Source organism: Mytilus trossulus, chromosome 11 (assembly GCF_036588685.1).
Source record: "Mytilus trossulus isolate FHL-02 chromosome 11, PNRI_Mtr1.1.1.hap1, whole genome shotgun sequence".
Classification (NCBI taxonomy): Eukaryota; Metazoa; Mollusca; class Bivalvia; order Mytilida; family Mytilidae; genus Mytilus; species Mytilus trossulus.
The window spans coordinates 69,515,352-69,528,973 of record NC_086383.1 but is presented as its reverse complement, the minus strand read 5'-3'; the positions used below and the strand labels follow the sequence as shown (position 1 = coordinate 69,528,973).

The 13,622-nt window shown below is 33.5% G+C and overlaps 1 long non-coding RNA gene across 1 annotated transcript in view; it reads right to left on the bottom strand.

Annotated features, from left to right (window-relative positions):
* Positions 1-3,223, bottom strand: part of LOC134691499 (uncharacterized) — a 28,955-nt gene extending 25,732 nt beyond the window's left edge. Inside the window, exon 1 of the long non-coding RNA XR_010102155.1 lies at positions 3,138-3,223. This is a non-coding gene — a long non-coding RNA (uncharacterized LOC134691499). The remainder of the gene's footprint in view (positions 1-3,137) is intronic.
* Positions 3,224-13,622: the final 10,399 nt, after the last annotated feature.

Sequence of the window (13,622 nt, the reverse complement as noted above, 5' to 3'; positions counted from 1 at the left end):
GCCACAAAGGAAAAGTGATTGTTGTATTACGTCAATAGTTTACTGAAGTGTCGTAGATTCCTAAATAGCGAAAAGGTCTGTTTCCGCTCATCGGTAGTAGATAGATTCCGTTTTCTGAAATAAAGCCGCCCCTTCGTTTGAAATATATCCGCCCTGAGTCTTGTATATTGACTGCTCCATAGTCTTATATGGTAGACAAAAATGCTGCATTGAAACAATTTCGTAATGGGACATTCCATTTAATATATGAAAAGCCGGGAGGGGGGATTATACCTTGTCAAAGAAAAACAATTGTTGTTGTAGTCTAGCCTATCAAGGAAGTCCATAGAACCTGGACAGCAGTGTATCGACACAAAACGTAGGGACGCTGGCATTGTGTTAACAACATGGACTTGCATTTGATTGTCCTTTACATAACTTTTCCCATCAACTATCCACGTGTCTCTTAGATGACGCTCAATATTGAGCTGTCTGACTTTGTATGCAATGGCGTTCCTCGGCGGAAGCGCTTCATACTAAAAATGTACGCACGGTCAACGCTTTTACAACCCTATAAAGTTACAAAAAGAAACATTCAATACTTATAATTTCATTTTTCAGCTATGATCGTGAAATCACGAATTTTATATTTTTTGTATGTTATTCACCTGTGCACTTTATTGTGGGACCACGTGTTATCTTGAATGAAAAGTTTTATTGAGTGATGTAATTGCTTACGGAATAACAAGTGATGTGCAGTTAGCCAATCAAAATAAAGTATTATAATGAAACATACATCTAATGTAATTATAAATGAATATTACCAAGACGACAACAAAGCCTGTGTTTGTAGTTGATAGTACATACAGAATAGCTTCCACTTTCTGTTTGTAGTTGATAGTACATACAGAATAGCTTCCACTTTCTGTTTGTAGTTGATAGTACATACAGAATAGCTTCCACTTTCTGTTTGTAGTTGATAGTACATACAGAATAGCTTTCACTTTCTGTTTGTAGTTGATAGTACATACAGAATAGCTTCCACTTTCTCGATAAAATACAAATTAAGTTAAATATAAATACAAGGGCAAAGAAAATAAAAACTCCACTGCAAAATCCTTATATTATATGAATTGCACCTCTGGATGCACCTGCATAAGTAACATTATAAGCCCAAGATCCCGATAGCTGGATTTGTAAATACCAAGGGACGTCAAAAGTCATACAACAAAAAGGAACATATTAGCAAAGAGACAACTTTAGGGAAACCTGTAAATTATATAAAATGATATATATTAGCTATAACACAAAACACGAATACACCTATCCACAAGACAAATGAAGCTAGTTAGAAATACGCTATAATGTTGGTCATAAAGATAATGTTATCAAATGAAGCTAGTTAGAAATACGCTTAAATGTTGGTCATAAAGATAATGTTATCAAGCAACTAATGTTAGATAAACATAATGAAACCGTGATATTGACCTTTTGTAGATTTTCTACCTTAAGTAAATACTGATCACGCGGTGTGTCTATGGATTATGTTACGTATTTTAACAATACACGTTTATCAAATACCTTGTACTGACTTTGCTTATCATGTTAACCGAATATATTAGTTGCTATATTGCGTATCTCTACGTTTGTTTATTTAAACTCACAAGTAGTATCGATTTATTACTAGGAGAACCTGAATTATTATCAGCTAGATGTCAATTCTGGTTCAGTATTAAACTATTTTTTTTAGGTAAATCAAAACAGTTTTAAAACGATGTAGGTCCATTATATTTAAACATTATTTTCAAGTTATTTTTATTCGATTTGAAATTAAAATTAACAGTTACAACGAAACGTCTTTGAGAAATTTGATTTTCCTATCTTTTCGAAAAAGCGTTTTACCGCGCGTTATTTCATTAACGTTACTAATGTAACTGTATACGATACTTTGAAACAATAAACGTATTTACACTTTTTGTATTTAGCTGAATTTTGTCTCCAAATGACCGTAGATCGCCTCCGAATAACCTTTTGACGTCAAGCAACAATCACTTTTGTATTGTGACGTCAATTTTTTTGAATTGTTATGTCAAAGTTTACAGGAACCTGTGTGATTATACGAAATGGCGGACATATTTGCATACAAGTGTAAATACGTCTATACTTGTTTGACACAATATGATGTTTTGATTTAACACTTCTCTTATTATTTCATTGGTTCATTTTATTTGCTTATAAAGTACTGTTTTACTAGTTAATACCAATAATTTTTTTTATTAAATAGAAAATGGACAATGCAGAATCCTATCATATATAGAACAATTATAAAAATCACACGACATGAAATCTAGCTTATTTTGTTTGATGGTCATTAAGGGTCATCTTAATATACAAAGTCACATGGTATAAATACACAAACATTACACGTACATGTATGTTTTTTTTTTTATTTAGATGGATGGCCTAAACACTACCTAAACTTACTCCATTAGGAAATCAACACTTCAAAAACAATTAACATAGAGACCTAATGGAAACTTTTTAAATTATTGACTATAAATTATAAAATTATTAGTCAGAGTTCGTATATATCATATATTTACAAACATCGAGGAAAAAGGTAAATAATGCTATCCTCGAAGTGCCAAAGCGTGTATCTTATTTAAAAAAGTCACCAAGTAAATATTTCGTAATAACAAGGTTTACATGTATCTAAAGAGGTCACTTGAAATTACATAATTTATATTCAGTGTTCATATCAAACTGGCCCAATATTCATGTACATATATTTGCAGTGTTGGGTGTTTTTTCTTCTTCCAATCAACTTTACATTAACTAAAAAACGTTAATATCACTTATATAAGGTAAACAGTAGAAAACCGATGTTCGAAAGTCATAAATTTCATATCTCATCTGGGGTAATCATCTGAAAATTCCCAGTAGCAGGATTATTTGTTCCAGACTATATTCCAACAATTTTCACCGCGCCCGGCTATATCGTTTGCATATCTCCGGGCGACGATCAGTTCTGACTCACTAGAATTGTATGTTACGGTTATTTTCAGTAACTTGAGAAGGCCTTTCTTTATCCATCTAGAAATAAATCTGAACATAGTGAGGTACAAATGAGTATATACAATGTAATAAATCATACTTACAGTTCTGGGCAGTCCGTTAGAGAAACGTCTTGTTGCCCTTGGTTTGAAGTAAGAGATCAATGATCACAGGAAGTGCAGATATGAAGTGAAAACGAGACAACAATAAAAGTACTGAAATACTGTTGACTCACCGATTAAGATTGATACGCAAGGTATGTATTTAATAGCGCCATTTCAAATCAAATAAACACAAAACTCTCATAGCAAAATGTTCATATTGATTGTAAAATGTTGAAGAGTATAATTTCCCTGCGTTGAACATGTGTCTTCATTGTTGTGATTGTACACTTATCTTGTATTTGTGTGCACCTTTCCTAAATCAGGCACTTGATGTTAATTAAATGTCGTTTGATAATGTGGTTCATACGTGGTTCTCATTTCTCTTTTTGTAATAACGATTTAACTGTTGGGTTTCCCGTTCCAATGGTTATACGCTAGTCATAATGTGGGGTCCTTTATAGCTTAATGTCCGGTGTATACCACGACTCCATGTTGGACACCATACTTTGACTCATACTGGTTTTGTATTTATAAATTGTGTCTTGGAAGAAGAGTTTTATCATTGGCACTCATACCATATCTTCTTATATTTAATTAAGGAACGTTTTACCACACGACTATTTACTAACCTCCGCCCCCGAAACCTTGTCTTCATTTCTAACTGTCTTATTCAGAGTCTAAGGGCTTAGAAAATTATATATAACAATTAATACGTCATGTAACTAAATACTTAATATTTATTTGATTTGGCCATATTTGTCGATGTCTTTAGATTAGAAGATTAAGATGTATCAATGGTTATACTATTTGTTAATGTCTAAGGGGTACAGAATTTATCATGCATCAACGGTTTTTGTATTTGGTGATGTCTTAGGGGTACAGAATTATCATGCATCAACGGTTTTTGTATTTGGTGATGTCTTAGGGGTACAGAATTATCATGCATCAACGGTTTTTGTATTTGGTGATGTCTTAGGGGTACAGAATTATCATGCATCAACGGTTTTTGTATTTGGTGATGTCTTAGGGGTACAGAATTATCATGCATCGACGGTTTTTATATTTGGTGATGTCTTAGGGGTACAAAATTATCATGCATCAACGGTTTTTATATTTGGTGATGTCTTAGGGGTACAAAATTATTATGCATCAACGGTTTTTGTATTTGGTGATGTCTTAGGGGTACAAAATTATCATGCTTCAACGGTTTTTGTATTTGGTGATGTCTTAGGGGTACAAAATTATCATGCATCAACGGTTTTTGTATTTGGTGATGTCTTAGGGGTACAAAATTATTATGCATCAACGGTTTTTGTATTTGGTGATGTCTTAGGGGTACACAATTATCATGCTTCAACGGTTTTTGTATTTGGTGATGTCTTAGGGGTACAGAATTATCATGCATCAACGTTTTTTGTTGATGGGGATGTCTTAGGGGTACAGAATTATCATGCATCAACGGTTTTTGTATTTGGTGATGTATTAGGGATACAGAATTTTCATTCTTCAACGGTTTTTGTATTTGGTAATGTCTTAGGGTACAGAATTATCATGCATCAACGGTTTTTGTATTTGGTGATGTCTTAGGGGTACAGAATTATTATGTTTCAACTTTTTTTGTATTTGGTGATGTATTAAGGGTACAGAATTATCATGCTTCAACGTTTTTTGTATTTGGTAATGTCTTAGGGGTACAGAATTATCATGCATCAACGGTTTTTGTATTTGGTGATGTCTTAGGGGTACAGAATTATTATGTTTCAACTTTTTTTGTATTTGGTGATGTATTAAGGGTACAGAATTATCATGCTTCAACGTTTTTTTGTATTTGGTAATGTCTTAGGGGTACATAATTATCATGTATCAACAGTTTTTGTATTGGTGATGTCTTAAGATTAGAAGAGTATTATGCATCAACGGTTTAAGTATTTGGTGATGTCTGTAGATTATAAATTAAACATGTAGTAATGGTTTTTGTATTTGGTGATGTCTTAGGGGTACATACTTAACCTACATCAACGGTTTTTGTATTTGGTGATGTCTTAGGGGTACATACTTAACCTACATCAACGGTTTTTTGTATTTGGTGAGGTCTTAGGGGTACATACTTAACCTACATCAACGGTTTTTTGTATTTGGTGAGGTCTTAGGGGTACATACTTAACCTACATCAACGGTTTTTGTATTTGGTGATGTCTTAGGGGTACATACTTAACCTACATCAACGGTTTTTGTATTTGGTGATGTCTTAGGGTACATACTTAACCTACATCAACGTTTTTTGTATTTGGTGAGGTCTTAGGGGTACATACTTAACCTACATCAACGGTTTTTGTATTTAGTGAGGTCTTAGTGGTACAGAATTGACATGCATCAACGGAATTTTTCTGACATATTTTCTTCAATGAAATCCTCCAGTTGTTCATTTTATTATGATTTTAAAAATCATCATATTATTCATTTCATTTATTTATTTGTTTAACAATCAATTGTATGATCCTTCATATGTTCAGTCTATTTTTTTAAATCGTTCTTAATTTCTTATTTTCAGTAACTTGAAAAGGCCTTTATTTATCTATCTTGAAATAAATCTGAACATAGTGAGGTACAAATGAGTATATACAACGTAATAAATCAAACGTACAGTTCTGGACAGTCCGTTAGAAAAAACGTCTTGTTGCCCTGGGTTTGAAGTAAGAGATCAATGATCACAGGAAGCGCAGATATGAAGTGAAAACGAGACAACAATAAAAGTACTGAAATACTGTTCACTCACCGATTGAGATCGATTCGCAAGGTATATTTTTAATAGCGCCATTTCAAATCAATTAAACAAAAAACTCTTATAGCAAAATGTCCTAATTGATTGTAAAATGTTAAAGAGTATAACTTCCCTGCATTTAACATGTTGTGATTGTACACTAATGTTGCATTTGTTTGTACCGCCTGTCCTGCGTCAGGCACTTGATGTTTAGTAAATGTCGTTTATTGATGTGGTTCATACGTGTTTTTTTATTTCTCTTGTTTTTATAAAGATTGAACTGTTAGATTTTCCGTTCGAATGGTTAAATAATAGTCATATTATGGGGTCCTTAATAGCTTAGTGTTTGGTGAAAGCTACGGCTCCGTATTGAAAACCATACTTTGACTTATACTGTTTTTTTCTTTTATAAATTATGACTTGGAAGGATAGGTGATAAAAATTTTAGATTATTTTTTATCGGCATTTGCACTGCGCTTTGCTACTTAAAGGACATGGCTGGTGATTGGCAATTCCTCTGATTCACTAACGGGTGTAATGATACCTTGTCGTAGTACATGTAGTAAATCGTCCAATTGTTCCCGTAATATTTCACGCTTATACGGTGGTAACCTATATGGGTTCTGATGTTTCGATACTGCATTTGGTTTGAGATTTATTTTATGTTCAATAAGAGATGTAAATCCAAGATCTGGATTATCTTTCGTGACAAACAAATCTCGATTCAATTAGAGACATAGCTGTAGTTGTAGCAGTTGTGTTTCATTCAAATCTTCGGATAAATGAAACATGTGAAATTCCTTGCAAAATTCGGTAACCATGTTCACATTCAAATCTTCTGATTTGCTCGGGTTGAAAGGAATGTTCTGTCCTCCAACAATCCCAATGCATCCAGCTACAAGTTCTATATTTTGTACTTTAAATCTTTCTGTATTGTAACTCATCCTAACATATGAATTATCATTTGATAATACAGTAAATTCTGCAATATTTTTCCTTTGGGCAGTGTAATACGAACGTTACTAGCGTTAAATATCTTTATAGGAACCCTGTGATACGGTGGTACAACAACAAGCGATTTCACTATCAGAAGTCCCTGATGTACCGCACATTGACTATTCGAGCATACCCCTTGTAACCCTACCATTACACAATTTGGCAGTTTGCCGTACGTCAAAAGCTCAGTGTTTTGCTCAATACAGATTTTCTTTGTAGTCTAGACATGTATGATTTTTACACCATTAGAAAACTCACTGTAGTCTAACAAATTAAAATATTCGTAAATATTCAGTCCCCAAAATTAGTGGATGCAAAACAGTTAGGAGGATGTAAATATTACTAATTTGTTCCTGGTCATGAATTATAGCTTTTAGCTTCGCTGTTCCGAACACTTTTATCTTTTCGTTATTAGCTAGTCTATTTCAGGATCGGATAATTGTTCAAATGAAATTTTATGTTTATCAAAAATTGAATCAAAAAAGTTCTTTGAAATAACATTAATGGAGCTACGTATACCTGTATCTATAAGTGCAGCTACATTCATCTGATCAAAAACAACTTGCATACATAAAAACTGAGAGTTCGCAGTATTGTCGGTACTTACTACGGAAACCCTGGACGGCTGTGCCTGTCGACCAGGTTCATTTGATTTCCCTGAACTATATTACTAATTGTATAACAAAAGGCTGTGGTGTGTCCAAACTGATGACATAGCTGACATTGAGTGTTCGGCTGTGACAAACCGGCCCTGTTCCAGTTACACACTCGTTTTAAATGACATAACCCTTTACATATTCTGCATTCAGCATTATTAAACCTAGACTGACGTGGAAGGGTATTGTTTGGGGGCATTTCATTACGTGTATTTGAATGCTGACCAGTATTCATTTTAGAAACAAGATCTGTAAGCTACTGTATTTGCTCCTTCATTTCGCTTAGCTCTGAAGCTTTCTCGGTTGATTTAACATGCTGATGTTGCGGATTATGTTTTATTAAATAAATTTAGCTATTACCTCATGATGTGGTTTTTGCAAAATTTGTGCGTTTTCTAGAATCTTACTATAATAGTCCTCGAGCGACTGACCGGGGGACAAAATCAAACTTTGAAATAATTCGCTTTCCATGACAACTGTGGCGCTATGTAAATCAGAATTTATGTATTTTTATTTCATCAAAACATAACATAAATATTTTGCCAAGACTGTTTTGACGCTTCGCTTAAAGAATTGAACCATGTAAGTTCGGGTCCTTTCAGGTGTAAGTGGAAAGCGATTCGGCGTTTATCCTGCTCGGCTAAGTCGTAAAGTAATGCATAAGATTCAAAATATGCTAAAACAACGCCTAGCATTATCCTGTGGTACCACGACAACCCTCACCAATACTATGCAATCCTACCTTGATGTATATGTTGATATTCACACTGTTTTATGCAAATAATGATCCAAGAATTTGTGGCGAGGCAGTCCTCCCTAAACAGATTTTTATATTTCGCTAACTTGATATTCAAAGCTAGAAGTGGCGAGGCAGTCCTCCAATTTATACACCAAACGGAATTCTGTCCACCTCCTACAAATTTCAGGAAAACGTAACAATGTCGGTAAACTAGTTTGTCATCTTTTAAAATCCTCCACCATATCGTGTACTTGGCTGGGGGACTATGGAATGCACAAGTAACGAGTGACGAATAAACTGTACTTTGTTTCAAATCAGTTTTTATTACATGATGACCATGCTACTGCATTGACAGACGACACTTAATGTAATCCTAATAGCTAAAACATGTTCGATCTTTTCCGAAAATAATATATGAATTGTGTGAGACAGTCCCGATACACAGAAGACCCAAAACATGAATATAACACATCTCTTTCTATTCATACCAACTTTTCTTTTCAGCCATCAAAAGAAGAGATGGAGGCAGGCCTTTCACACAAATCTTCACCACACACACGTACCATTTTTGCCTCGTTTTCATATTCATTTAACATCAACTTGTTAACATGTGCATGTAGGAAATCACGGTTGCATATTTCTCATGAACTGTGTATAAATTCTTCCTGAAATTTGGTTTCAAGCCTCACAATACATGTAGCAATGTGATGCATGCATACATTCATTGCTAATCAACTGCCTGTAATTCAGGGGCTGTCTTTAGATGTTGTCTATCATATTCGTTTTTCGTTTATTGTTTATAAGTATGCTGTTTCCGGCGTCAACAATGTATTAGTTTGCGATTAGGTCTAGTACATGGTGAACCACTTGTGGTAGGTCATTGATGATTTGTATACAGTTGTAATAGCATTGGAACATCTCATTACCATGGAGATTATTTGGCCCAGTCCCCTCAGTCAAGGTATATTTACTATGAAACTTTTCATAGTTTACATGTATTAGTTTGTGATTAGGTCAATTTATGGGGAACCACTAGTGGTAGGTCAATGATATAAGATATGCAGTTGTATATCATTGGCATATCTCATTTCCATGGAGATTATTTGGCTTCGCCTCGTTAGTCATGGTACATAGACTTTGATTTTGCTAAGTTAACATGCATTAGTTTATGATTAGGTCAGTTCAAGGGGCACCATTAGTGGTAGGTCAATGTTAATTGGTGTTTAGTTGTATATAAAATTAACACATCTCATTTTCATGGAGAATATTTGTTCCGTCCCCTAAGTTAAGGCCTATTTACCTTGTCACTTTTTCTAAGTTTACATGTACCAGTTTTTGTGATTATATCAGTTTAAGATTAACTGCTAATGTTTAGCCAATGATATTTGGTAAGCACATTTATTGGCATTTGTAAGTATCGTTAACCCTCCCCCTTTTTGATCATGGTTCATTGACTTTGATCTTTCACATAGTTTACAAGGTAATGTTTGTGTTTAGGTTTGTTTAAAAGGAAAGATTTAGAATAAGTCAATGGTATTTGGTATGCAATTATATTAGCATTGGCACATCTCATTCCATGGAGATTGGTTAGCCATGTACCTTCAGTCATGGTTCATCGACTTTGAATATTTGCATAACTTACATGTTAAAGTATTGCTACTTTAATTTCAACATTTGCATTATCGAAATTACAAAAAGGTGAGACATTTCTGTATTTAACTAGAGCAGGACTTCAGTTTATCTCTTGAATCTTGACTTGCTTGGGACTTTTATAGCTTATTGTATGTGAGTTTTGCTCATTGTAGAAGGTTGTATGATAACCTATCAATGTTAACATCCTCTTCTTTTAGTCTCTGATGAATAATTGTCTAATTGATACTATATCACATCCCCTTACTTTCATATTTTCTGCATTTATAGGGTAAAAAAATCCCGGCTGAATGTATGGTTTGATTGATTATTGATCAGGGATACGACACAATATCCCCTGTGAACAAAGACAGAGATCAGTATGGCCATTTATGTAGAAATTAAGGTACTATAATAAAAATGGTTCTTGTTACATTTGTATGCTCATACCCCGAATAGCATTATGTGTTTATAGCTACCCAAACATTTGAAGAGCTATATGATCAAAAGGACCTAGAAAAATAACCAATTCCATTTAAAATCAAATTAGTCTGATGGAGTTGGAACCTTAGTTTTGTCTTGCCTTTGACAAGAGTCGCTGAGTGCAAGACATAGAGAATACAACCCGATGGCGGTTGCAGTGGCATAATTTATGTGTATTTTGCCTTACATTTCAAAGGCTAGTAGACCCTGATGTTTCATACTTTGTACCGGTATACAGATTACATGCTAAGAAGCTTCTGTCTGTCATATGCCTGTTGTCCTTGACTTCATTGTCATGGTTAAGCAACTGCTTGAAAAAAGAGCAGTTTTTTTGTTTTATGAATTTCTCACTAATTAAGAGCAATACAATAACTATATTTGGTATATATATATAGATTCCTTGCAATGTCTACATGTCCATCAGACAGTTTTCACCTCACCTTTACCTTATTTCAGGGATAAGTGTTTAAGGTTAAAGTTGCATAACTAGGTTCATTTCTCAAAGCAGTATGTCAACTAAATTTGGTGTATAGAATGATGTATGGTAAACATTTAAAAATATCAATAAAATGGTATATTATTACCAATGAGACAACTCTCCACAAGAGACCAAATGACACAGACGTTAACAACAATAGGTCACCGTACGGCCTTCAACAATGAGCAAAGTCCATACCAATAGGTCAGGTATAACAGGCCACGAAATGACAAATGTAAAACTAATGGCCTGAATTATGTACAAAATAATGAACTGAAAACAAATATGATATCTACATGTAGCATCAAACGACAACAACAGTAGAACAGGCTCCTGACTTGGGACATAATACAGAATATGGTGGGGTTAAACATGTTAGCGGGGCCCAACCCTCATCTTAACTTGAGAAAGTGGTGTAACAGTACAACATATGAACAAACTATAAAAATCAGTTGAAAAGGGCTGAACTCATCAGATAGATACAACGCGCAAAAACAAGTAAAATTTAGCAGGACACAATTATTTAATAAATGAGTGAATCAAAAGATTCAAGAAAGTTATTATTAAAAGTAAAACAACATTAAAACAAACCATAACAACTCCGACGAAATCTATAAACAGAAAGTCCTTAATCTAACTGCAAAATCAAACAAATGGATAACAAATTTCGAATTGGTTCAGCTAGGCATTTTCTTATGCAGAAAATGGTGGATTGGACCTGGTTTTATGGTTAGCCAAACCTCTCACTTGTATGACAGTCGCAGAAAATTGCACATAGTAACGAAAAAAATATTCCGAACCTTTTCACTAATAAATTACGATCTCTTATATATGGAGAAAGAATCTAACTAACAAAAACTAACAATTTCCAGGATTTTATTGTGAGCCCGTGCATGTATAGCGACACATGTCACCATCCTTATTTTTTTTTTAGATAAGTTGCTTTAAGGTTGACCGCTAGCATGGCATAGAATTTGGCAGAAAAAGGATGACATATTACTTAATATAGAGTAACGTTTTTTTTATTCCCCCTGTCTGGTTTCGTAAATTTCCTATTAATTCTAACTGATTTAGTTTTATTTTCAACTAACAGGGTGGATTCTGAGATTCAGCTTTCAAAATTTCATTAGGTGAACAGTGATTTTCAAGTACAATTTGAATTGATTGATTTGAGGTTGTAAAATGTCCGGTGGCAAATATTTCAGGCATGTTCAGGACCATACAATACAATTTGAAATTGCTGTGTCTAAAAAAATACACATTTCTAGATCTAATGCAGCCATAAAAAAAGGTTACAAAAACATCCCATCAGTTGTAAAAGTGAAAGATAAAATAATACATGTTTTTAATGTAGTATACTCTCTGTATGATGTAAACGTTTGGGTAGTGTGCATAGTTGCAGACAAACCTTGCAAATTGTATTAAATGTAAGTTCAATTAACATTCTGTCTTTCGTGAAAAATGATATAATAAAAAAAAATCTGAAAACATACATGCATCATCTATAGGTAAAACAATTGGTGCATTGTAAAAGTTCCACCTTGAAATTGTACACTGTAGAAGAAAGAAATCAGACTCTGTGCTCTGAATATGCGCACTTTTTGGTATATATATTTATATTAAAGATCATAGTGGAATATAGTTGGGAAATCTCAATTGTAAATCATATCCAACTCAACAACAAAACACACCAATCCCTGTACACCCAAGTGAAAATTAACATGAACCAAAATGATATTAAAATGTTTCTGCATTTGAAGAAATATATCAAACAAACATGTCTCTTTTATTTTGTTTTGGCGTTCGGAGCGCTTTTCTTGGTTTATCTTCGACAATTATTAAAATAAGTAAACGATTATAATTATTCGTTTATTGTTGGCCACTGGGTTTATTTAATGAATTGTGTGATTGTAAATTTCAAGAAATAATTTTTGAAATACTGAATTGAAAGAAAAAATATGTAACAGGGTCTGAGAGATATAATTTTATTTCGTCTCAACGGATGCGCATTAAGTGTTGACATCTCAAAATGACAGGCCTTTGTTAACTTTTTCCTCATGCCGATGTTGCTGTTCTGTCTAAACTGTATTTATAAGATTACAGTATTGGCAATCTATTTTTTACAAGCTTCCGGAACCATATTTACTGTACAGTCCAATAATATTCCAAAACTGGTTTAACACACTTGGAACATATAGGAAAAATTATGTGCCAAAATAACCAAGTTCAAGGACAATTGTATTATTCTTCTTTGTTAATTCCATTCCAAAAATAATTTTCTGCCTGATTTTCAAACACTGCTTGTACTGTGTATTTTCAACAAATTATATCTTGCATTATTTTCCAAAAGAATTGTATTTTTCTATTTTGCAAGAAGCGTTTTTTTGGCAACCATTTTTAAACGAATTGGTTTCTTACGAAATTGCACAAAAAGTGTCACAAAAATTCCCCGTATTTTCACAAATTAACCTTTCTATAGTTTGGATTTACAGAGGGGTAGCAGCCGACTGCCGTACCAATAAATTTCGTTGGTACGGCATGCCGTACCTAATTTTTTATAATTTATTGAAAAAAACAAAGTTTTTGCACGGGATTAAAGAAAACAAGGTTTTTACAGGAAAAAACAAAGACAGAAAATCCCATTTATGAGTCATAGACTGTCACAATATAAACGGTATACATGTATTAATACTGTTTAATTTCTTCATCTATCGATATAATAATAAAAACTACACAATCCCTT